Source organism: Bos indicus x Bos taurus, chromosome 21 (genome assembly GCF_003369695.1).
Source record: "Bos indicus x Bos taurus breed Angus x Brahman F1 hybrid chromosome 21, Bos_hybrid_MaternalHap_v2.0, whole genome shotgun sequence".
Taxonomy (NCBI): Eukaryota; Metazoa; Chordata; class Mammalia; order Artiodactyla; family Bovidae; genus Bos; species Bos indicus x Bos taurus.
The window spans coordinates 49,273,115-49,298,341 of record NC_040096.1 but is presented as its reverse complement, the minus strand read 5'-3'; the positions used below and the strand labels follow the sequence as shown (position 1 = coordinate 49,298,341).

The following is a 25,227-nucleotide window of genomic DNA, read 5'->3' as shown; positions in this document are numbered from 1 at the left end:
ATTATATAGGATAAGAAGCTCTGGGTCACTAAGATGTGTGGTGAGGTAAAAGGAAAAGAACATGTGTGCATGAACGAATGAATGAAAGTCTCTCAGTTGTGTCTGACTGTTTGCCACCCCATGGATTATAGCCCACCAGGTTTCTCTATCCATGAAATTTTCCTGGCAAGAATACTGGAGTGGGTAGCCATTTCCTTCTCCGGGGAATCTTCCCAACCCAGGGATCAAACCTGTGTCTCCTGCACTGCAGGCGGATTCTTTACTGTCTGAGCCACAAGGGAAACTAGCTTATACTCTAAATTAGTTAAGCAAATAGAATGAAAAGACTGGTGTAGATGTGCTTTTTTATTCATTATTTTATTCAGTCCTATACTTTTCTGATAAATAGGTGATAGGATGGATGGATGGATGGATGGATAGGTAAATGGATGGTAGATGGATAGGTAGGTAGGTAGATAGATAGACTAACAAATGACTTCCTTGACAATGAAAAATTGATCCACTTTGATTTTACAGCTAAAAGCAGAATCCTCAGCACAGGTTCAGTCCCAGGAAAGAGTAACAATTCAGAATATCCACCCCACAAGGTTTTTGCATGTAATAACTCATTCATCTTTAACTTTATGGGCTTGTAAATGATAAAGGAAGAAAGTACTTTACTGAGACCAAACTGAAGATTTTTATCTGCTCTCAAAGATTTTCCAATTAACCACCTCAAACCAAATTTTTATGATTGGCATTTACATCCTATCTTTCCAAAGTAAATTTAGAACTCAATCTGGTTTGATTCAGAGCTCAGAAATGTTAATTATATTACCTAAACATGTGAGTCTTGACCAAAGTGAAGTATTTTAATTTAAAATCCAGTCATTTGTACTAAATACAGAGTACCCAAATGGCTGTCCACAGGCAAATGAGGCTCTGATTAAGGTTTCATTATTTATAGTGAAATTGAGAAAAATAAGAGCAATGCAGAAAGTTTTTCATAAAACTAAACTGATTTAATTTTTATTTCTATCTATAATATTTATTTTATAATTAATTCTTGGAAAAATATGTCATACATTAAATAATAACATCACATAATAAATGCATATTGCATGTGATTAAGATATAATCCTAAATTGTCCATGAATTAAAAATTAAAGAAGACAATTATATCAGTAGGGTTACAGTGAGGAGGCAGCAATCACACAGTTATTTGAATGAAGAGAATTTTAAAAATTGGAAACTGGAGAAATAAAAAACATTCTTAAGATATCAGAAATAGCAACTGCAGAAAGTAGCTATCTCCACCTGTAGGGTTGGAGGAACAAGGAAAGAGGTTGTTAAAACTTAGAAACTAGAAAAGTACAGGAGGGAGCCCATATGGACTCAAACATCCGAGGTGACGCTGCATGCCTGATGCTTATGTTGAGGGTTGGGGTGGAGGGAGTTGTGCACAAGGAATTTCTTTCTGCAAGTATTGGAAAACTGGCAAACCACTCCCACTTAATGCTGTAGGAGGGAGGGAACTGCAGCTGCCTGGTGAAGGGCTGCTGAGCTAATGCTCACAGGAACAGGAAGAAGGCAGAAAGAAAACTGGAAGCTGACAGGCTGCAGCAAGTCCCTCCTTTCTCCTGCCACCTCCCAGTCTCCTCTAACACTCCCTAGTGGAAGAGCCTAACAGGGAGCCAGCTTAACAGAGTAAAAGTGGAGTTTACAGAGTCCAAGCATCACAACGCGGGGTACAAAAGGGCTTAAGAAGTAAACTGGTACAATACTGCTGGCTTTTACTTACTAAATTTTCACTTATATATAAATACCACTTAGTGACATAATTTTATCAATAGAAACTTTATGTCAAGTCAGTGAAAGTGAGGTAGAGGAACCAAGAGCCTGTTACGCAGAGTGAAGTAAGTCAGAAAGAGAAAAACAAATATATATTAATGCATATAAATATGGGATCTAGAAAAAATGGTACTGATGAACCAATCTGCAGGGCAGGAATAGAGATGCAGACGTAGAAAATGGGCATGTGGTGGACTCAGCCGGGAAAGGAGAAGACGGGAGGAATTGAGACAATAGCACTGAAACATGTACGCTACCATGTGTAAAACAGATAGCTAGTGGGAATTTGCTGTATAACACAGGGAGCTCAGCCTGGTGCCCTGTGATGACCTAGAGGGTTGGGATGGGGTGAGGGAAGCTCAAGAGGGAGGGGAATACATGTATACTTACTGCTGATTCACGTTGTTGTGAGACCCTGGGAGAAAGCAAACTTGCCATCTCTCACCTTTGTAGCCTTGTATTGGAGAGGGGGACACTGGGGGCACTCTCAAAGTCGAGTTGCTCTCCAGACTTTGTGCTACCAACTTCAGAACTTTTCTCTTTTGATGCTCTTCAACTGTACCCTTGCCTTTGAAGCTCCCACCACTATATAGAACCACTCTTCTCTTCCCATGCTTAACACTTTTGTTACCAGCCTCCAAACCACTCCACCATGTTCATTAAGATCTGAAGCATCTGGCTCAAGATACTCCTTCACACCCTGAATCCTGCCATGTTCAGCCTGATTCAATCATACACATGAAGGAAACATTAAATAGTACTACTGCACAGTTGTCTGATCCAGACCCCTACAACACACTTGGCTTCTGCAGCACTTCAGCAATACTGTCTCAGGAAATAACCAAAACATCAACCTTAATTATAATCACTAATTTCTGGACTACTGAACTCTGAAACTAAATCCACCTAAATTCTCTAGTCCTTTCACTCATCTTAAGGCTTACCTAAGGCTTACCTTAAAGCTTCTCTCTCTAACCACTTTCCCAAACTATCAGCCCCTTTAATTTTGTCTTTCTAACTTAATCAGGAGTTATAATTAACATTTATTGAGAGCTTACTCTGCCAGGCCCTACTCTAAGTGCTGCATAAATATCACCTCATTTCATTCTCACAGCAACCTTACAAGGAAGAAGCCGCTACAATCTTGTAGACAGTTATTTCTACCATTTTCTAGCCATGCCTTCAATTTCCTTTGACAGTGTACAACACTTGCCTACCTAACTGTGGGCGTATTTTATCCTTTTTTTTTTCAGACTTCAAAAAAAGAAATCACATAATTATAGAAAAAACAGCATAATTAAATTGATTGGTTCAAGTTCCTAAGCTAAGACTCCAGCATTATTCAGTAGCCCCATATGCACCCCAAGTTAAATTCCTTTGCCACTTTTATGAAAGAGTTCCAAAGCTTTAACGCTCTGTTCAAGCTGCATTTTATGTTCTCTTCTGCTACTCTACTCAACTCTATTCTATTCTCACCCTCACTCTCAACCTATGGCCTGAACTTCCACTTTATGAAGAATATAGACATCATAAAGCATAATTTCCCTCTCCTTGAGCTCCAGTTTTATCGAAGTGTGCTTATTTTTTGTCGCCAGTCTCAAAGGAAGGAGATTGCCTTGACTCAACCCCTTCTTTCTTACCTCATGATCTCATTTCATCTGTCTCTCTTCTATCTTCAGTCCTTCATTCAACAAATATTCATGAGCATCTACTAGGTGTCAGAACCTGTTTGAGGGAAACTGGATACATAAGTGGACAAAACAAATATCCTTGCCCTTACATTTTAGCCTCTCTACTGGTCCATGTGCCTTAGATCTTCTTTAAATAATCAAATTCACCTTATATACCCACCAGACGGTAAAGCGTCTGCCTACAATGTGGTAGACCCAGGTTCAATCCCTGGGTTGGGAAGATCTCCTGGAGAAGGAAATGGCACCCCACTCCAGTATTCTTGCCTGGAAAATCCCATGGACAGAGCAGCCTGGTAAGGACCTCTGTCCCAGAGGACCATGGGGTTGCAAAGAGTCGGACACGACTGAGCGACCTCACTTCACTTCATGCATGTCCAAAAAAAGTTGTCAGTTGCAACGTCTGTCTCTTCATCATTAAATTACTTAAAAAGGATATCCATGAGGGGTAGGAAGCAATATCTTAAGAATGAAGTATATGGTAAATAACTGCTAAACAGAAAGAATCACGGTGATGCCACCAAATAAAATGCCCATGAGCCACAGAGTCACACACTTGTCCCCCCTCTTCCTGAGGCTGGCTGCTTCTCTGGACGACCAAGATTCAGAGAAAGCATCCCCAGAAACGATGTGTGCTCAGGGGGTGTGATTCATCACACCCAAACTGCAGACGCCAGTTGATAGCAAACTCAGCTTACTTTCCCTTCACTTTTGGGTAGCTAAAGGCCTTAAAGAAAGATTATAGGACAAATGTTTCCAGGCCTCCAACTCAAATCCAGCATAAATTCTAAGAGTATGGATGAGAAAGTACCAGATTAAAGTAGAGTAGGAAGTCAAGTCAAGGAGAGTGCACCCATAATTCTCTAGGCAAACAGCAGGCCTCTATAGATGAGTAACAGAAAAACTTGAATACAGAGCCTGTGAAAAACTATTACTAAATGAATTAAATAAATGTGATATGAGAAAAACAAATGAAAAATATTTGTTCAAAATATGCTTGTAATTGAAGAAACAATTTTAAATAAGGATTATTCACTCAGTCTCCTTTGCTGGTTTTGAGTATCGAGGAAAGAGACCACAAGGCAAGGAATATAAAAAGCCTCTGCTGCTGCTGCTGCTGCTAAGTTGCTTCAGTCGTGTCCGACTCTGTGCGACCGCATAGACGGCAGCCCACCAGGCTCCCCTGTCCCTGGGATTCTCCAGGCAAGAACACTGGAGTGGGTTACCATTTCCTTCTCCAATGCATGAAAGTGAAAAGTGGAAGTGAAGTCGCTCAGTCGCGTCCGACTCTTAGCGACCCCACGGACTGCAGCCCACCAGGCTCCTCTGTCCATGGGATTTTCCAGGCAAGAGTACTGGAGGGGGTGCCATTGCCTTCTCCTAAAAAGCCTCTAGAAAATGGAAAAGGCAAGGAAATGAATTCTTCCCTGGAGCCTTCATAAAGGAACACAACTTCACCAACACCTTCAATTAAGGCCTATTCCCTAATCTATTTTGAGTTAATTTCAATGTATGGTATAATACAGTTCATTTTTTTGCTTGCGGATATCCAGTACTCCCAACATTTACTGAAGAGACTTTCATTTCTCCATTGCATATTCTTGCCTCTTTTGTAAAAAATAACTGACCTTATATGGTTTGTTTCAAGACTCTCTGTTCTGTTACATTGACCTCTGAGTGTGTTTTTATACCAGCATCATACTGTTTTGATTACTACAGATTTGTAATTTGGTTTGAAGTTAGGCAGTGTGATGCCTCCAGCTTTGCTGTTTTTACTCAAGACTGATTTCAAATTTGGGGGTCTTTTATGGATCAAATTTTAGAATTGTTTGTTCTATTTCTATGAAAAATTTCATTGGAACTTTTATAGAGATTATACTGAATGGACATTTCAGCAATATTTTTAATCTATGAATATGGAATATCTTTCCATTTTGTCTTCATTTTATTCATCATTGTCTTACACTTTTCAGTGTACAGATCTCTCACCTCCTTGGTTATATTTGCTAAGTATTAATATTTTATTATTTTGATACAATTATAAATGATTATTAATTTCTTTCTGGTAGTTCATTGTTAATATATAGAAAAGCAACTAATTTTGTATACTGATTTTGATTCCTGCAAATTTACTGAATTTTTATTAGTCCTAACAGTTTTATAGAGAAGTCCTATGGTTTTCTGTATCTAATATCATATCATCTGCAAAAAGAGACTTCTGTTCCTTGTTTATTTGGATTATTTTATTTTTTTGTCTAATTGTTCTGGCTATAACTTACAGTACTATGCTGAATAAAAGTGACAGAAGTGGCATCTTTGCCTTGTTCCTAATGTTAAAGGTAGTTTTCAGCTTTTCACCATTAAGTATGATGTTAGCTATGGGCTGGCATCACCAACTCAATGGACATGGGTTTTGGTGAACTCTGGGAGTTGGTGATGGACAGGGAGGCCTGGGATGCTGCGGTTTATGGGGTTGCAAAGAGTCAGACATGACTGAGTGACTGAACTGAAGTAGCTGTGGGCTTGGTATCTTGGAAACCCATCCCTCACGTGGGAGTCAAAAGCTGAGGTGCTAGATGCACAGTCCAAACTCTGCTTCTCAGGGAGAAGCTGGGAATAGGCATTCTCTCTCAATAGTATTTCACTCCTGGGCGCAGAGTTTATAGTGAGCATGTGTCTCTGCCTTTCCTACCCATTTTGTGTTTTTTCATATGTCTGATATATAGAAATTGCTTAGCTAGTTTCTCAATTGTTTTTTCAGAGGGAATTTCTCAGAATGCACCTATATACATGATGCTTCCATGAGAGGAAGAATATTCAGGAGCCTCCTATGTCAACATCTTGATAAACTCTCCAAACTTTCACTATTCCTAGAAGATACTGGAAGACATTGAAATGGCTCACTCACTACATGTCTTAACTTCTTCTGACATGCTGAGGCTAACTAGCTAAAAACTATTTCACAATCCCTTGTACCTAGGGTTCTAGAATTTAAGTTCCTACCATCAGATGTTAAACTGGACTTTGGCACTCACTTTGTTGGTGTGGTTTGGGACAGCAGCTTCCTAAATTGGCAGACTATTTTCTGCTCATAGCAGAGGTTCAGGAGCTAATAACTTAGCCATTTCTTTCTGATACTATAGCATCCTGCTTGGGTTAAAAGCAATAATCTCCTGACAGCCAGTGTAAGCTGGGAACCATTCCTGGAAGCTCAACCTAGAATCTGTGAGCCATTTAATACTCTGAAGAATCTCTTTGTGTTCAAACTGACTATAGTGAGTTTTAATCTCCAAAACTGAACACTGACCAAAACACTACTTATTTATTCTGGAGAAAATTTCCATCTGTGAAGAAAGAGATTTGTGACCAAGACAGCAATTCAGACACAGATTTCACTCTGCATATTAGACTCTAAGTCAGTAAAGCAGGAACCACCTAAAAAACAAAGAATGGCAATTACCCTGTGCTACAGTAGGTCCTTATTATCTACTTTATATATAATGTGTATCTGTTAATCCCAAATTCCTAATTTATCCCTCACCCTGCTTTCCCCTTAGTAACCATACATTTGTTTTCTATGTCTGTCAGTCTGTTTCTGCTTTGTAAATAAGTTCATTTGTATCATTTTTTTAGATTCTACATATAAGTGATATTCAATATCTTGTATCAATATTCAATACCCATAACGGAAAATAATCTGAAAAATAATATACATATTTACATATATATTAAACTGAATCACTTGGCTGTAAACAGAATCTAACACAACATTGTAAATCAACTATTCTTCAATTTAAAAAAAGAATGGCAAGCAATGATGTGTTATGGTCCTCAGCGGGCATTTGACGTGTTGAAATTTGGATGTAGCATTTAAAAAGATATCCGAATATCTTTACTAAAACTTAAGAAAGTAACATGTACTGTTGTCCTATATATTTCTTTCTATAAACATGCATCAGGACTTTTCCATATAAACACCTTCAAGAAGCAGTAACTACTCATCTGCATGAACCTACAGGTCCAGGGAAGGTCAAGCATTGATTTGAACTCCAATAGGAAGCATAAGAAAACTCAGAATCCAGGTCTATTACTCCTGAAGCCTCAAAGCCGTTCTGTCTGAATTTAGTTATCTGTCTTTCTTTACCTCTGGGCTGTGGAGAAGCTTTACAGATCCTATTCTTTTAACCCTATTTCAAGTACTGACTGATGACCACCTAAGAAGGATATGTGACATTCTCCGTGGTTTTGACTTCTATAGTCCCATGCTTATTTCCTAGGTGCGCAAACAACAGCCATAGAATAGACAATAAATTTTTGTAACAGATAGTGTGGCGACAGGAAATATTTGAGTGTCAAAGGTATAAAGCCTCCTGGATAGTTGAGATACGTATCAAAAAACAGACCTAGCTCCTGCTCTTAACTGACAGGCAGTGCCCACTTTGCTTGAGTGTTTCTGCTTGCTTGTCAAGTCAGAGCTCAATTGAAACAGCAAAAAGCACAGATGCAGAGCTTAATTTGAACTGGGTTTCTATACCTATACAACTCACTTTAAATCCATTACACTATAATAAGCAATTTCTTACCAATAGTGTACTCAGACCTGGAAATGTCCAGAACTTAACCATTTTACACTCCTTGTGTATGGAAAAACTAACAAACAAACATATCCTTTATGGAAATTTTCTATATTTCAATAGGGGTTTAGATAACCCAGGCTTTTGCATTGCTCAAAACTTATCTAATAGTATACTTAAAATCTGAATATCAGTTATATAAATTTTACCTAGAAAAAAAATTACATGAACGCCAAAATGTCTAGGAGTGAAAAGTACCTATGTCTGCAACTTAGTCTGAAATGCATCAGAAACTTAGATGCACAGAAGGTAAATACAACAAAATGTTAACAATCATAGATTCTAGGTGACAGATTCCAATATTTTTTGTATTGCTGCTGCTGCTGCTGTTAAGTCGCTTCAGTCATGTCCGACTCTGTGCGACCCCATAGACGGCAGCCCACCAGGCTCCCCTGTCCCTGGGATTCTCCAGGCAAGAACACTGGAGTGGGTTGCCATTTCCTTCTCCAATGCATGAAAGTGAAAAGTGAAAGTGAAGTCACTCAGTCGAGTCCGACCCTCAGCAACCCCATGGACTGCAGCCCACCAGGCTCCTCCATCCATGGGATTTTCCAGGCAAGAGTACTGAAGTGGGGTGCCATCGCCTTCAAAAAAAATCCATGGCAAATAATGCAAGTATGATAGATCATGGACGAAAGTGAAAGTTGCTCAGTTGTGTCCAACTCTTTGTGACCTCACGGACTATACAGTTCTCCAGGCCAGAATACTGAAGTGGTTAGCCTTTCCCTTCTCCAGGGGATCTTCCCAACCCAGGGAAAGAATCCAGGTCTCCCACATTGCAGGTGGATTCTTTACCAGCTGAGCTACAAGGGCAGTTTATTTTGTAGGCACATGGAAGATGCAGAGAGGTGCAGAGGACCCTAACAAGCTCACTTAACATTACCCTACTAAAGAAAAACCTGCAAACACCAGCTGAAAACCAAAATCACAGCCTTGGGGATTCTTTTTAATATCTGCAGGGCATGTATTTCAAGTATTTTTATTACACTGAAAACTGAAAAATTGGTCTGCCTTCTGTTTCAAGGTAATAAACTGCTGCTAATGCCTTTAAGGAAGTGGGGATCACACAGAGGGAAGAGCCCTTTACTGTAGGCAATCTTAGTGGGTTTTGGGGGTGCAAGACCAGGAGAAAGAAAAAGGGAAGAGGAGAGGCAGAGGCAGGGAGAGGCAACAGGGAAATAGGAAGGAGATGGAGAGAGGGGGAGAGGAGAAAAGGAAAAGAAATTGAAGTTCCAAGGCCTAGAAGGGTAAAAGAGGAGCCAACCAGATGAAGGGCTGAAACAAAAGAATTCAGTGAAACTCCAAGATGTTGCACAGCTGAAGGGCATTTTGAGACCTGGGAGGCCAATTCACTTGAGCTTGTTTACACTGCTGATGTATAAACTCTATCCTTTATCCTTTCCCCAAATCGTCACTAACATCTCTTAGATTCATGAATATTTTCTGTAAATTGGCTTTTACTGGACATCAGACAGGGAGCTCGGTTTTTCTTCCTGGCTCAGTGTAGTGGAGAAATCTTGAGACGGGCTTCAGACTCCCACAAACCTTGAATGAAAGGCATCCAGGTCAATTTTATGGAGATCTCTTGGGCTCAGGATGAATGGGAAGGAGGAGGGGGGTGGGGTTCCAACACTGGCATTTTCAATTAGCCTGTTGAGAAAAATAAAAAAATTCAAACTTAGTTTTTCTTATCCATTTTTAATTCAGAACACCCTCATTACCAGATACAGAAATTCAGGAAAGACATTTTCAGCTTTTGGCGATCAGTCTTTTTTCATGGGGTAATATTGCCACCTGCTGGTATTTGAAAACAGAAATACCTTTATAACATTCAGTAGTTTTAAATTTGAAATTGTTTAGAAACCTTAAGAGACTTTCATTTATTGGCAAATTCTTCCTTTGTGCTAGAATACAAACTTGTTTAAAAGGAAGTTCTTTGTCCTCAAAGACTTCGTATTATCTAATGGCAAACTTAACAAAAACACTTTCTTACTTTTCAAGATTCAGGCACCATTTCATCAGTAAAACTTACCCAAGGTGGGTGGCCTTGGCCTGCAGTGGCTTGGGGGTGGGGACTGGGGCAGGGGGTGGGTTCCCAAGGAGAGATTGAGGCGGGGTCACGGCAGTGAAAACATCAGTTCCTACCCACTAGACCAGTGGTCCATGACATGGGCCTTTCGGCTTTGCAGAAAAGAATTTCCACAAAGATACAGAAAGTAGTGAAGCATGTGAAGTATTTATTAAGAGGGAAAAGAGTATAGTACGTGTGAACAGACATGAGCACTCAGAGAGACAGTCCCTGAGTTGCACTGTCGTGGCAGTTTGGATTAACTTTATGGGATATTTCTTACAGGTTTCCTTCAGCCAGTGGTTTTGCTGGCTGGTTATGTCCATATTTGGTATATCTTAGGGTCCTCCCATGTGTGCACACACATCTCTTAGCCAAGATGGATTTTACCAAAAAGGAGTACGGGTACAGAACATCCTTTGACATAACTCCTCCTTTAACATCCAAGGAGACTTTTCTGTGCATCTGTGGTCGGGGAGTTTGGGCAGGGTCCAGCCTCCTCCCTTAATTATCCTGCTTTTCTCTTCTTGAGAGTTTCAGTTCATAGGGAATGAATCTCCAATTGCTTTACCCCGGTTGCAGGGCAATCTGCCTCCTACTTCAAAACTTTTTGACAGCAAGTTCTCACCCTTCTGAAACAGAAATTGACTGCTCCCTCCCTCAGGCCCTAGTTCATCCTGTACATATTTCTTTCTTAGCACATACAATACACCACAGTACTTGTTTTATTACAACATCTGTCTCCTATAACCAGACCATAAATTCCTTGAAACTCAGGGACTGTATCTTTGGTGCATTTATACTCCTAGTACCTGGAACAGAACCTATACATTGTAGCCAGTAAGTATTTGGTAAATGAATAAATGAATGACAGTCAAAAAAGCACAAGCAAAGTAAATATTATTACATATAAACTTTTATTAATTCAAAATAACTTTAAATATTTTGGCTTCAGATATGCACATTATGTACTTCCTTATATATGTGTGTGTGTGTGTGTGTGTGTGTGTGCGCTCATTCAAAAAACTCACATTTTGCAAAATTCATATACATGAAATCAGTAAAGAACAAATATGAAGCTACCTCAGTAGGTAATTTTTCCATCAGCATATAATCCATAAACTCTTCATTTTTATAAGGTAATCCAAAACAAGATACTGATGGACTCTCTCATCAGTTAAGAGCACCAATGAAGACAAAACATTCAGAGTAAATAAATTTTATCTATTTGATAATGAGTCCCCATTGTTGAGGTACAAAAGAAACTGAAAGTTGTGATATTTGAATTATCCATGTTAGTTACATAACCCAGGATCACAAACAGAGCTGAGTTTGAGATCTATTGAGATCTGCATATGAATTCTGTGGAACTCCAGGGCACCCAAGTCCCCTGAGTTTGAACAAGAACTAGAGTTCTCTTCTTCAGAACTCTCTGGAAAGGCACTTCCAGGGAGCCTGGCTGTTTACCCTCAGTCAGGAGATAGTCAAAGAACATGCAAATGAAGTGTGGGAGGTAGGAGACCAATTCTTACAGGGGTCTATATACAAGTACCCTTAGCAGATAATCTGGATACCTCTATTTCATTAAGCAAAAGCTGATGGAAATTCCTGTATGTTCTTCCCATTTGCCTCACACCTTCTATTTCCCACTCATTCCTCTTTCCTTCTTGCCTTCCATTCCAAGGTTGATCTCATCCTTTTCCAGTTAAGTTCTGAGACCTTAACTCATAAATTATCTTTCTTCAGTCTTCCTCCTCTTTTCCTCACCTTCCTCCCTATGTATCAAAACACCAAGCTTCTTCTGTCTTGGGGGGAAAAGAGCCCTCCATTGAGTCCTGTTTCTGAAGAGCCCAGCGACAAATCCTAAGTCCTTCTTACCTTCACCATCAATCTTCATAAAAGATTTTACTTGCTGCCACAGTTCTCTTCTCCCTTTGATGGCACGATTTCTTGAGACCTGAGTTTTCTCAGACTTGTATCTTGATACTGCTTTCCTCCTCCAGATTACCTATCATCAACAGACTTGTCAGCTTCAGTTACTCCGACTCAACTCCTGACACTTTGGGCAATAGGGATTATCACACTCGACTGAACATGCTTCTCCCCATCTTCTGCACTCCATCCTCTTCATACTTCTCAATCAGTTCTCAGTTTTCTTCCCTGGAACCTCTTCTTCTTACCTCTAAAAGAGAAGGTAGAAGAACAGTTTAGTTCTTCTAGAACTGTTTAGGACTAAACAGTTTAGTCCTCATCTTGTTCTCACTTGATATACTCTTACTTAGGGATTTCACCTATTATTTCTGTCCTTCATTAACAAAAATCTATTAAGGGCCAACCATGTGACAGGTACTTATCCTTGGAGTTTGTGATTCAGTGATGAACAAGACTGAGAAGGTCCCCATTATTATGAGTTGATATTCTTGTGTACATGGATACTGTAAGGGAAGGGTAGGTAGTGACAAATACTAAACAAACAGCAAATAAATAGGAAAGTATCAAAATATGGTAACAAAAACTTTGCAATTGAGTCTTGTTAGAGAGGCACTCTGAGCTTAGTTTCTCCAAGGCTGGCATAGGTTAACCCCAGACTATCTAGCTAGGGAGATTGCCAGTTGAGGTTTCTGTGTGAGGCTGAGGGTCATGGCTCGAAGTGAGCCACCCAAGCTGAACTGACCCCAACTCACTGCCAGATTTCAGAGTGGTCTCTAATACCAGAGGTCTTGAGAGCCAAGAAGCATCACTAGGCTCTGACCAAACTAAAGGACAGGAGTCCAAACAGAAGAGCAGCAACTGACAGAGGATATCACCATGGTGAACAGAGGAACCTTGTGACAATATAGAAATCTGCGAATCCTGCCTTCTTCAAGCCAGAAGATCACAGAAGCCACCTCTCCATCATATACTCAGATAACATCTTAGAGAGAAACGCTTAAGAGCAGTTCTACTAAGACATTAAACACTACTGAAACCTGAAAGGAAATGTTTAAATGCTTACACGAGCCTAAGTTTAAAACCTGGCAATTTCCTTGTATTTTTTGTTACTGTTGTTTGTTCCCTCATACTACCAATCCCCCAATAACCAGCAAATTGAGACTTGTAGAGGGTGAATTAGAGCAGTGATAGCAAATAAACTTTTCCCTGCAGTTCTGAGTTGTGAAATGGGTAGCCCTATGACATGGCTATGTGTCTCTAATTCTGACCTCTTTCTTGAGTTCCAGACCAGGAACAGACACACAGATGTAGAGAACAGACGTGAGGACACAGCAGAGGAAGGAGAAGGTGGAATGAATTAAGAGAGTGGCATCGACATAAACACACTGCCATGTATAAAACAGCTAGTGTGAAGCTGCTGTGTAATGCAGCTTGCTGCTCCACAGCGACCTAGAGGGTAGGACAGGGGGACAGGAGGGAGAGAGGCTCATGAGGGAGGGGACAGATGTATACTTACAGCTGATTAATGCTGTTGTACAGCAGAAACCAAAAACACTGTAAAGCAAGTATCCGCCAATAAAAATAAATAAATAAAATGTATCTGTCTCACCTACAGACCAACTTTTTCCTAAATCCTTTGCCTCAGTTAAGATGAATTTCTAATCCTCATAATTAATCAGATTGAAAATTTTGGAGTCTCTAAAGTATCACAAGCCTAACCTGAAATACTGTTCAGATATAACATTTATTTATAGTCTCTGCCACTCTGCTAGCTCAGGGCCTCTTTAATTTCATCTAAAAGATTAAAGTCTCTTGACTGGTTTTCCTGGGAACAGGGCATGAGGATAGTCCTGTGGGAAAGGACATAAACTGAGAATCTTTGTATTAACATATTATTAATATTAACACCCATCAGAAAGTACTCCACCATGGAAGAGGCACTAAACAACCAAGTATACAGAATACTAACCAGCTGACATCATCCAGCATGTCACTGACCACCTTAGTGCTGGCATAATGGGCTAAGCTGCCAGGGTGGCAGAAACAGCGACTATGCATGGGCCCAACAGTCTGGGCTCCCTCTTACCAAGGCTGATCTAGCTAAGTCCTAAAACAGTTTATATAATCTGAAAGAGACCAAAGCTGAACCCCCAGTATAGAACATTTCCCCCAGGAGACCATCAGACAGGGTGAACTGATTACACTGAACTCTTTTCCACTCTGAAAGGGGCAGTGATTCACTTTGACCAGAATCAACACTTATTAAAGGTATGGGTTTGCCTTTCCTGACCACAAGTATAAATGTGAGCTTGTGACTTAAAAATTTTAAATGATGCACATTTATGACTTTGCCAAAAATAAACTCCCAAACCTAAATTAAAAACAAATGGAATAAGGAAAGAAGACAGATACTTAACACCAGTACCTGAGATTTAACAATGTTTCTGGTTCACTTTATATCCTACGGAGCTTTGCTACCGACCAAACAGATGTACTAAAGCAAGGGAGATGTCAATACAGATTGCTCGGTGCACTATTCCTATTACATACCACAATGTTCAGAAGCTGCCAATCGGAGATGGTGATCTGGAATGCTCGAAAAGCATTCTGAAGGCATGGTTGAGGTGATGATACCATGTGAAGATAGGACACCCTCATCTGGGTTGTAGTTATGCCCTAAATCAGTAAACATTATGCTATCGCATCTGTAAGAAGTAACATACATGTAGGCAAGAAACAAGGGGAAGAACCAGGAATGGCCTTCTCAGTCCCAGCGCCCATTTAGAAATTTATATTTCCTTTCCCTGCAATGCTAGGTTCTATGAATCTGGAAGTCCTGTTCTCACCAAGGGACAGAGCCCATTAAACTTTAAGTTACAACTGTCGCCTGGTCACTCCAAGTATCTTGAGCCAAGAAACAAATCTGGCAGGAGTAATTGATCTTGGTCATCAGAAAGAGGTAGGGCTTCTGTCACAAAAGTGCAGGGTATTTTTTATTGCCAGATGACAAACGTATGTTTGTCATATGATGGGCATATATGAAAGGGATCTATCTCTTCATACTCCTTTGTCCAATTTTGACAAATGGACAAATACAACAGTCAGAGCTGGACCATATCAGGTCTAGAGCTCACAGTGCCGAAGATAAAATGCATCACAACTGAACTTCCTCCTCTTCCAATCCCGCTTTGTTCACTCCCTGACAGGTGGTTTTTCAAGACACTCAGCAATAAATCTTTTTGTATGCACTCTCTGCCCTTTTATCACGGCACATTTCTTTGTCATGTTAAAAAAAAAATGCAGGCTCAGCTATTTTTCCTGCCCTAGAATCAGCCATTTCTAAAGAATAGGAAGCACTCTACTGCAAAAGAAACTGGTTAATCTAAGTAAAAGTCTTTCAGATTTTTATTTTGAAAATTTTCAAGTTAAAAGGTTGAGAAAAAAGAATATTTCTTTAGAGCTTATAGTAAACATTTTCTAAGCTGGCCTCTAACCACTAAAGCTGGACCATGTGTATACTGACAACTTCATTACTTAGCACCATTTCCTCTCTTATCTTTCCATTTCCCATAGTCACTGTTCAAATCCTTTTGTTGGTTAGTGTATTTTCTCAAGACCTCTAATATTTGACTCCTCAAACATCTGCACATCTCTCTCCCTGACAGGTGACTGATAACAGCCCAGTATAGGATTCACCGATGTAATTCTATCACTAGTTCAGTGACATCATCCTACCATCTTCTGGTCTCCAAAGTTCGATGCAAGAAATTTAGTCTCACTCTCATTTTTTTTTTTTCCTTCACAAGTAACTTTTTTTTCTTTCTGGAATCCAGCAAGATTTTGTTATCCCTGAAACTTAAAAAAGTATAGGAATACATCTATTAGTTTTCCTCATCAATGCTAATTGAAATTTGGACTGAGGGAAAGGAATAGGGTAATTCTTAAAAATGCAGATCTTCTAATATGAGTTCTTACAATTTTCTTTTTTTTTTAACCTTGTAGAACTCCTCCTTGTATCTCCTGAATCTATTAAGTTTATGTCTTCTTTTGTTATTTCATTTTGTTTTTAATCTAGGGTTGGTGGGAAGGTATTTTTGGCAAAGTCACACATGTGCATCATTTAAAATTTTATAAGACTTGTTATGAAAAACATTAGGCCTCACACATTTCAGGGGCTTCCCTGGTGGCTCAGACGGTAAAGAATCTGCCTGCAATGCAGGAGACCTGGGTTTGATCCCTGGGTTGAGAAGATCCCCTGGAGAAGGGAATGGCAACCCATGAGAATTCCATGGACAGAGGAGCCTGGCAGGCTACAGTCCATGGGGTACAAAGAGTCAGACATGACTGAGCAACTTTCAGTTCACTTCACAATTCCACACATTTCAAATTTCTCACCCTAGAAGGCAACTGCTTTCAATTCTTCCTGTTGGGTTTCCGGTATTTATCCCCAGTCTCTACATAACATGTTTACAGTCTTATGTTCTTACTATCAGTTACTGGCTTTACTATCTATTGATAATATTTATTATTAATACAGATTATGAGAATTTAGCTCTTTCACATATAACCACCATTCTCACCCCACCCCACCCCACACACACACACAACTGGGTTCCCACATTCTTCCAAAATCTTATAAAGTTATGATAAATCAATATCCATTGTATTATTAATACAGATGATGAGAATTTAGCTCTTTCACATATAACCACCATTCTCACCCCACCCCACCCCCCACACACACCTGGGTTCCCACATTCTTCCAAAATCTTATAAAGTTATGATAAATCAATATCCATTTTCTCCTAGTCTCTCTCCGTCACACAGCTCCCCTAGCCAGCTCTTCTAAAGGTCTGTGGTATCAATACCACAGGATAATACTGCAGGACCCATATCTATTGTTTGGATTAATCTTGTTTATGTTGACCATGTAAATACTATGATAGCTGAATCATGTTTACTATGATTATTTTCTCTAATTAAGAATTTTTTTTCTATGTTTTAACATTAATTTTTCCTCCCATATTCTCCAGAGCTTGTGTAAATCTCTTCCCAATAGAGTCAAATCCACTGGTTATTTTATTAATTTCATCTTCTTGAAGAAGTCTCTCCTTGAGCTTTCTGACCTGTCACAATCTATATCAACTCATTTTCAGGCCTGCTACAAAGCTATCATTTGATGTGTCTCTTTACCCACACTCAGCAAATTCCTTTGTCTCTTTTGTATTGGATCCTGTTCCCTCAATTTTGTTTTCTTCTTCCTTGATTTACACCAGTATTTTAATGATGCACAGGCTCCAATAATGTCCACAGAAATGGTATGTGGAAAATCAACCTCTGAATGTTTTTGTTATAATTTATTTCTCTGTATGAATTTGTTCATAGTTTTTAGATATTCTTCCTCTTGATTTTTCCAATCCACTAATTTGGATTGATCTCCAGAGTGACTCTCCTTAAATTCATCTTCTAAAGTTTAATTTCAGTGATTTTTTTCCTATGTTTATATGCATGATGGTTAATTTCATGCATAAACTTGATTGGCCAAGAGGTACTCACATTAAACATTATTTCTGGGGTCTATGAGGGAGTTTCTGGATAAGATTAGCATTTGAATTGGTAGACTCACTGGAATGCCTTGCCCAGTTGTGGATGGGCACTATCCGATTCGTTGAGGGTCTAAATGGAACAAAAGGTGGAGGAAGGACGTATTTGCTTCTTTTTCCAGCTTCACTGAGCTGAGACACCTCATCTCATCTTCTGCCCTTGAAGTGGAATTTACCTCACTGGCTCCTCTGGTTCTCAGGCCTTTAGGCTCAGACTGAATTACACCACTGCCATTCTCCGGTCTGCAGTTTATAGAGAGTAGATCATGGGATTCCTCAGGTCCTAGAAGTTCTGTTTCTCTGGAGAACCTTGACTGCTACAGATTCTGGTACTGAGAGTGGGATGCTGGCATAACAAATAACTTAAAAAGTGGAAGTGACTTTGCAACTGGTTTACTGGTAGCAGCTGGAAGAGTTTAGAGGTACACACTAGAAATATGAGCATTAAGGCTATTTATGCTAAGGGTTCAGAAAGAAAATAAGAGAGGAAAGAAAACCTCAGTCTTCTTAGAGAATATTTAAGTAACCCTGAGGAGAATGTTGGTAGAAGTATGGACCACAAAAGCCATTATGATAGGTCTCAGAAGGAAATAAGGAACATGTCATTGGAAACTGGAGAAAAAGTGATCCTTATAAAGTGGCAAGGAACTTGACTGAACTGACTTCATGTTCTAGTGTTCTGTGGAAGGTGGAACTTGCAAGTAATTAAATTGGATATTTAGCTGAGGATATCTCTATGCAAAATACTGAAGGAGTGGCCTGGCTCCTCCTGACTACTTATGGCAAAATGTGAAAAGAGAGAAATGATTTGAAGATGGAATTCTTAAGCAAAAAGGAACTATAACTGAAAGATTTGGAAAATTCTCAGCCTACATATATGGCAAAATACAAAAGCATTCCTTAAAGAGAATACTAAAAGTACAATAAAGTCCACAAAGCAAACCATAAGATATACTTAAAAGTAAATATATTACAAGTCACAGTCACTGATCATAATTTAATAATATAAGAAATAATTTTTAAAAGTTTGAAATACCTTAACGATTTGAAAATTAACTCCTGATTAAGGAGAAAAATCACAAACACTCGTGATTGCGTGCATGCTAAGTCACTTCAGTCTGTCCAACTCTCTGCAATCCCAGGGAGTGTAGCCCATTAGGCTCCTATGTCCATGGTATTCTCAGGGCAAGAATACTGGAGTAGATTGCCATTTCTTCCTCCAGGGGATCTTCCTGACTTAGGGACAGAACTTGTGTCTCTTGCGTCTTCTGCATTGGCAAGCAGGTTCTTTATCCACTAGCGCCACCTGGTAAGCCCACAAACACTTTAGAAATTAATGAAAAAGTAACTCCATAAAAATTTACAGAACACAGAAAAAGCCATAATTAGATAAAAACTGATGTCCCTAAATCCTTTCATTATGAAGACAAATGAGCACAAGTTCAGAAACATGTTTATCCTAAGTATTTTTTTAAAAAGCACAAAGTTAACTAAAAGAAAATTTGAGGAGTCAACAGATAAAGATAACAGAAATAATCTATGATACAGAAAAACAGTAGAAGAGTTACTAAATAATTCCAAAAGATGCTGTTTTAAAGACTAACAAACAAGATATATACACACACATACAAACACATACACCATTTATGATCCTGCTTAAAAATGTGAGGACAAAACAAATATTAGCAAGACTAGAAATAGAAGAAATGTGTGATTTCCTAGAAAATACAAATAAACCAGAGAAAACCACGTAGAAAACCAACTTGATGAATTACCAAAGAAGGGATTCGAAAGGTGACTATTATTTTAGATAATAATAACACATCCAAAAAAGCTTTAAATCTTAGTCTATCTTTTAGGAACAAATAATTACAATATTATTTAAATTATTTCATTCAAACATAAAGATGAAATGTGCCTTAATTCATTTCATGAAGCCAGCATAACTTTATTACCAGAACTTAATTAAAAAAATAAATTCAAAATGATAAACCATTCTAATTACTTCAGCTACTAAGACTGTATTAAAAAATGACCCTAGTAATTATTGACCTAAGTGCAAAGAAATAGAGGAAAAAAATAGAATGGGAAAGACTAGAGATCTCTTCAAGAAAATTAGAGATATCAAGGGAATATTTCTTGCAAAGATGGGCTCAATAAAGGACAGAAATGGTACAGACCTTACAGAAGCAGAAGATATTAAGAAGAGGTGGCAAGAATACACAGAAGAACTGTACAAAAAAGATCTTCATGACCCAGATAATCACGATGGTGTGATCACTGACCTAGAGCCAGACATCCTGGATGCGAAGTCAAGTGGGCCTTAGAAAGCATCACTATGAACAAAGCTAGTGGAGGTGATGCAATTCCAGTTGAGCTCTTTCAAATCCTGAAAGATGATTCTGTGAAAATGCTGCACTCAATATGCCAGCAAATTTGGAAAACTCAGCAGTGGCCACAGGACTGGAAAAGGTCAGTTTTCATTCCAATCCCAAAGAAAGGCAATGCCATAGAATGTTCAAACTACTGCACAATTGACTCATCTCACACGCTAGTAAAGTAATGCTCAAAATTCTCCAAGCCAGGCTTCAGCAGTACGTGAACCATGAACTTCCAGATGTTCAAGCTGGTTTTAGAAAATGCAGAGGAACCAAAGATCAAATTGCCAACATCCGCTGGATCATCAAACAACCAAGAAGAGTTCCAGAAAAACATCTACTTCCATTTTATTGACTATGCCAGTCTTTGACTGTGTGGATCACAACAAACTGTGGAAAATTCTGAAAGAGATGGGAATACCAGACCACTGATCTGCCTCTTGAGAAATCTGTATGCATGTCAGGAAGCAATAGTTAGAACTGTCATGGAACAACGGACTGGTTCCAAATAGGAAAAGGAGTACATCAAGGCTGTATATTGTCACCCTGCTTATTTAACTTATATGCAGAGTACATCATGTGAAATGTCAGGATGGATGAATCACAAGCTGGAATCAAAATTGCTCAGAGAAATATCAAGAACTTCACATATGCAGATGATAGCACTTCAAGGCAAATAAGATGGGGGAAATGTGGAAACAGTGACAGATTTTAATTTCTTGGGCTCCAAAATCAATGTGGATAATGACTGCAGCCATGAAATTAAAAGATGCCTACTCCTTGGAAGAACAGCTATGACAAACTTAGGCAGTGTATTAAAAAGCAGACATTACTTTGCCAACAAAGGTCTGTATAGTCAAAGCTACGGTCAAAGCTATTTTCCAGTAGTCATATATGGATGGATGTGAGAGTTGGACCATAAAGAAGGCTGAGTGCCAAAGAATTGACACTTTCGAACTGTGGTGTTGGAGAAGACCTTTGAGAGTCCCTTGTACAGCAGGGAGATCAAACTAGTCAATCCTAAAGGAAATCAACCCTAAATACTCATTGGAAGGACTGATGCTGAAACTGAAGCTTCAATAATTTGGCCACCTGATGCAAAGAGCTGACTCATTGGAAAAGACCTTGATGCTGGGGAAAATTGAGGGCAAGAAGAGAAGGGGGCAACAGAGGATGAGATGGTTGGATGGCATCACTGTCTCAATGGACATGAGTTTGAGCAAACTGAGGGCAATAGTGATGGACAGAGAAGCCTAGCATGCTGCAACTCATGGGGTCAAAGAGAGTCAGACATGACTTGGTGACCGAACAACAACAAGGGATTGGGATAGGGCAGGTGAAAAGACAAAGCACAGAGGATTTTTAAGGGCTTGAATAGTGGATACATGTCAGTTCGTAGGATTGCAGAGAGTCAGACACAATTTGCAACTGAACAACAACATAGAATATACAAAAGAGTGAAACCTTCTGTAAACTATAAACCAGGGGTGATAATGATGCATCAATGTTCAGGTTCATCGATTTTACCAAAGGTGCTATTCAGGTGTATACGAGAGGGACAGGGGGTATGTGGGAATTCTCTGTGCTCTCTGCTGAATTTTGTTGTGAACCTAAAACTTCTCTAAAAAATAAAATCTTTTAACTGTGTAGATTTCCTGTGAATCAATTTATAATCCACTCCATCAGACAAAAATCACACTCATAAATTGCAGTATATGTCCTTGAGCTTCCTCTAGGTATCCTGAGAGACAATTCTGTTAAAATTCTTAGAGGACATTTTCCTTTAGTAAAGATGTGTGAGGCATGGTATATCCTCAAGATAGACTACTTGCCTTGGTGAGGCATGACATTAAATTTCCTGAGGCCTTATCAGAGTGTCACAATCACTCCTTGGTTTCATAGTTAAACCATGTGAATCTAGAGTAAATCACAATACTCTAGATTTAATCTCTTTCCATAAGATTTTTCTTAATTTGGAAATTGTCTGCCACCTGGAGAAACTAGAAAAAAAGAGTTTTATTTTCAAACTCAGGAAGTTCTGGTTCCTTTAACAATTCTTTCCTTAGCTTCTCTCTCTTAGTCTAATTGGACTACTATTAATCAAATGGCCAGAGGCTTGGTGGCTCATAAACCACAAAAATTAATTTCTCACAGCTGTGGAGGCTGGAAGTCCAAGATCAGTGTGCCAGCATGGTTAGGTTCTGGTGAAGGCCAGAACGTTCCGGGGGGCAGACTGCCACCTTCTCACTGTGTTATCACATGGTGGAAAGGGCTAGGGAGCTCTGCATGGTCTCTTATTCTTGAGGGCTCCACCATTCAGACTTAAGGACTTCCCTAAGTACCTCCCCGTTTCCTAACACCTTCACACTGGTCATCAGCACATGAATTTTGAGGGATACAAGCCATCACACCACAGCACTTCCTCCTGTCAAGTTTACTATAAGCAGCAAGAAACAGCCAGACAACACCTGTGAATTTGTGCAATTCATTATAACCATTTTCTCTTTTCCACATTACCATAAGTGACAATGTTGCTAAACTTCCTGCTATTACATAACAAGGATCTTTTCTCCTGCTCTCAATGATACTTCCTCACTTTCCTTTAAACCTTCACTGAAATCCTCCTTGACCATTCGGCTTCCACTAACACTCTCTTCAATTTCCTCCCACCTTCTGCCCACTGTCTAGTCCTATCTAGTTTAGCTTCAGTCACCACTACATTTTGAGGTTTCTGTCACATGGCACCCACCTCCAAATACCAAAATCTAACTCAGTTTCTACGACTGCAAAACAAATTACCCCCAAATTTAGTAGCTTAAAAGAACAACATTTGCTCAAGAATCTGAAATTTGTGCAGGGCTTGGTGGGGATAATTCATTTCTGCTCCATTCAAGGGAGACATAAACAACAAAGAACTACAGATGCTATGATAGATGTTGTAAAGAACAGATGAGGAGCACAAAGGATGCTATGCTAAGTCGCTTCAGTCGTGTCCGACTCTGTGTGACCCCATAGACGGCAGCACACCAGGCTCCCCCGTCCCTGGGATTCTCCAGGCAAGAACACTGGAGTGGGTTGCCATTTCCTTCTCCAATGCATGAAAGTGAAAAGAGAAAGTGAAGTCGCTCAGTCGTGTCCGACTCCTAGTGACCCCATGGACTGCAGCCTACCAGGCTCCTCCATCCGTGGGATTTTCCAGGCAAGTGTACTGGAGTGTGGTGCCATTGCCTTGTCCGGAGCACAAAGGAGGCAGTAGTTAATTCCACCTGGGAAATCACAGAAATAAGTAACCCCTGAACCAAAGTTGGGCACTGACATGAAGAGGAGCAGGTATCAAACAGTGGGTTATATTTGGGAAACCACTATATTGGTATGAGTAAGTCCATTAAGGTAGGAGAGCAGGAAGGAAGTAATTAGTGAGAGTTGAGGCTAAAAGCAAGGCTGAGAACACCCGATGTTTCTACAGGAGTAAGCAAGAGGCCTAGGGTCAAACCAGGTGTAACACTACCACGGGGAACAGCTGCAGCTGGGAATTACTGGGGACTCTAAAGAACTACAACTGCTAAAGGCAGGCCCCTATGATGAGAGCCAACAAGAAGTCATCCAAGAGGCACTGTCACAGAGAGGTTGTCAGAAGGTGTCACTTCAGTGGTATCTGAGAGAAAAGCTATCAGGAAGAAAAGCAAGAAAAGGTCAGGCTGGGGTTCCCTGCACATTCTGTATTTCTAATTTACACACCCCACCTTTACCTTGGGGAGAGAGAAGGTTTTCCCCAGTATCTACTTGACAGTCAAAGGTGGTAGTGATCATGAGAATATCAACACAATTTCTCTCCAGAAAATCTTCAGAAACTCAGTGAGAGCCTGCGGTTGTTAATACAGGCCAGATTATTCTCTCAGGTTCATGGGAAAAGCATAAACCTGGAAAAGAAGACTGTGTTCTCTCAGATGCTCTCTCCTCTCTTCTGCTCTTCCTCCCTCTCCCGGTCTGTTTCCCTTTCCCTCCCCTTTCTTCTCTCTCTCTCTCCAACTTCACCTACTAGATTTCTATATAACCACAGGTAAATCTCTTATTTCAAGCCCACTAGAAACCAATAGCATGAACTCTATGGAATCCTGACTCCCTATTATATGTTTTCTCTTTAGAAGAATATTTTTAAAAGAAGTGAAGTTTTTATTTGCCAGTGACACTTTCTGGAACAGAATTGAGAACAACATTCAGATAAAAGATTATTACTCTGTAAAATAAACACTATCTTACCAAGCCTTCCTTTCCTAACAGATACAAAATCTTAACTGCGCTTTCTATGCCTAAAGGAGTCATGATGACAACTGAAGACGCTGTCAGTTCTTACAGCTCAAGTGGACAAGGATTATAGTGGAAATTTCAAACAGAATCACTAGTGCAACAACTGGAGCCACTCAGATAAGTAGATATGTATGAAGAATGAGGTAGAAAATAATGTCTCCTATAAACTGACAAAACATGAGCATTACTTCTAGTATCCTAAATCTCACTTATGCTTGAAAACAAGGGTACATCAAACTTAAATAGAACCTGATCAGATGAAAAAAACATTTTTTAAGATTTAGATTCAGGCAGTTGTAGCAGGAGTTGGTGGATCTCTTTTTTATTATTTCAACACTGATATGACTCAGTTATTTACTTGCATTTCCTGATTCTTGCTCCTATAACCAACTGCCTATATCAATGTAACTTCTGCTTAAATTAAAAAAAAAGAAAAAGTTTCATTAACCAGCAAATGACCATTTCCCTTATGCCAGCAGTGCCTTCGTGGCAGCACCTCATAGGCCCTGGCTGGCTACAGCTGGAGGAATGGAGTACTAAGTCCAACCATCACCAGTCAGCTGTTGATGAGCTGGACAAGTCCCGTGGCATTGCATTGAGCCACATCTGCAAGGACTGCCTAGAACTGCTTCCCCAGCAAGAACTGTGACCATAACAAGCTCTACACAGATCAGGTAATATCGTGCTCTAAAACCTATAGGCACTAATATGCTCTGTTCTCAGCTCTGAGAACTCAGCCCAAAGTCCTATTTATCAATTTGCTACTGCAGTCTACTTTGAAATTTA

General features: G+C 39.6%; 1 long non-coding RNA gene across 4 annotated transcripts in view; it reads right to left on the bottom strand.

Moving 5' to 3' along the window:
• Nucleotides 1–25,227, bottom strand: part of LOC113879632 — a 77,981-nt gene that overhangs the window by 24,282 nt on the left and 28,472 nt on the right. For 3 of the 4 annotated variants that reach the window (XR_003507399.1, XR_003507398.1, XR_003507400.1), the window contains exons 5-7: nt 12,099–12,402; nt 9,698–9,802; nt 3,471–3,555 (exon numbers count right to left, since the gene is read on the bottom strand). This is a non-coding gene — a long non-coding RNA (uncharacterized LOC113879632). Of the gene's footprint in view, nt 1–1,096; nt 3,556–9,697; nt 9,803–12,098; nt 12,403–25,227 lie in introns of those variants that run through there. The other variant, XR_003507397.1, reaches the window with a different exon arrangement.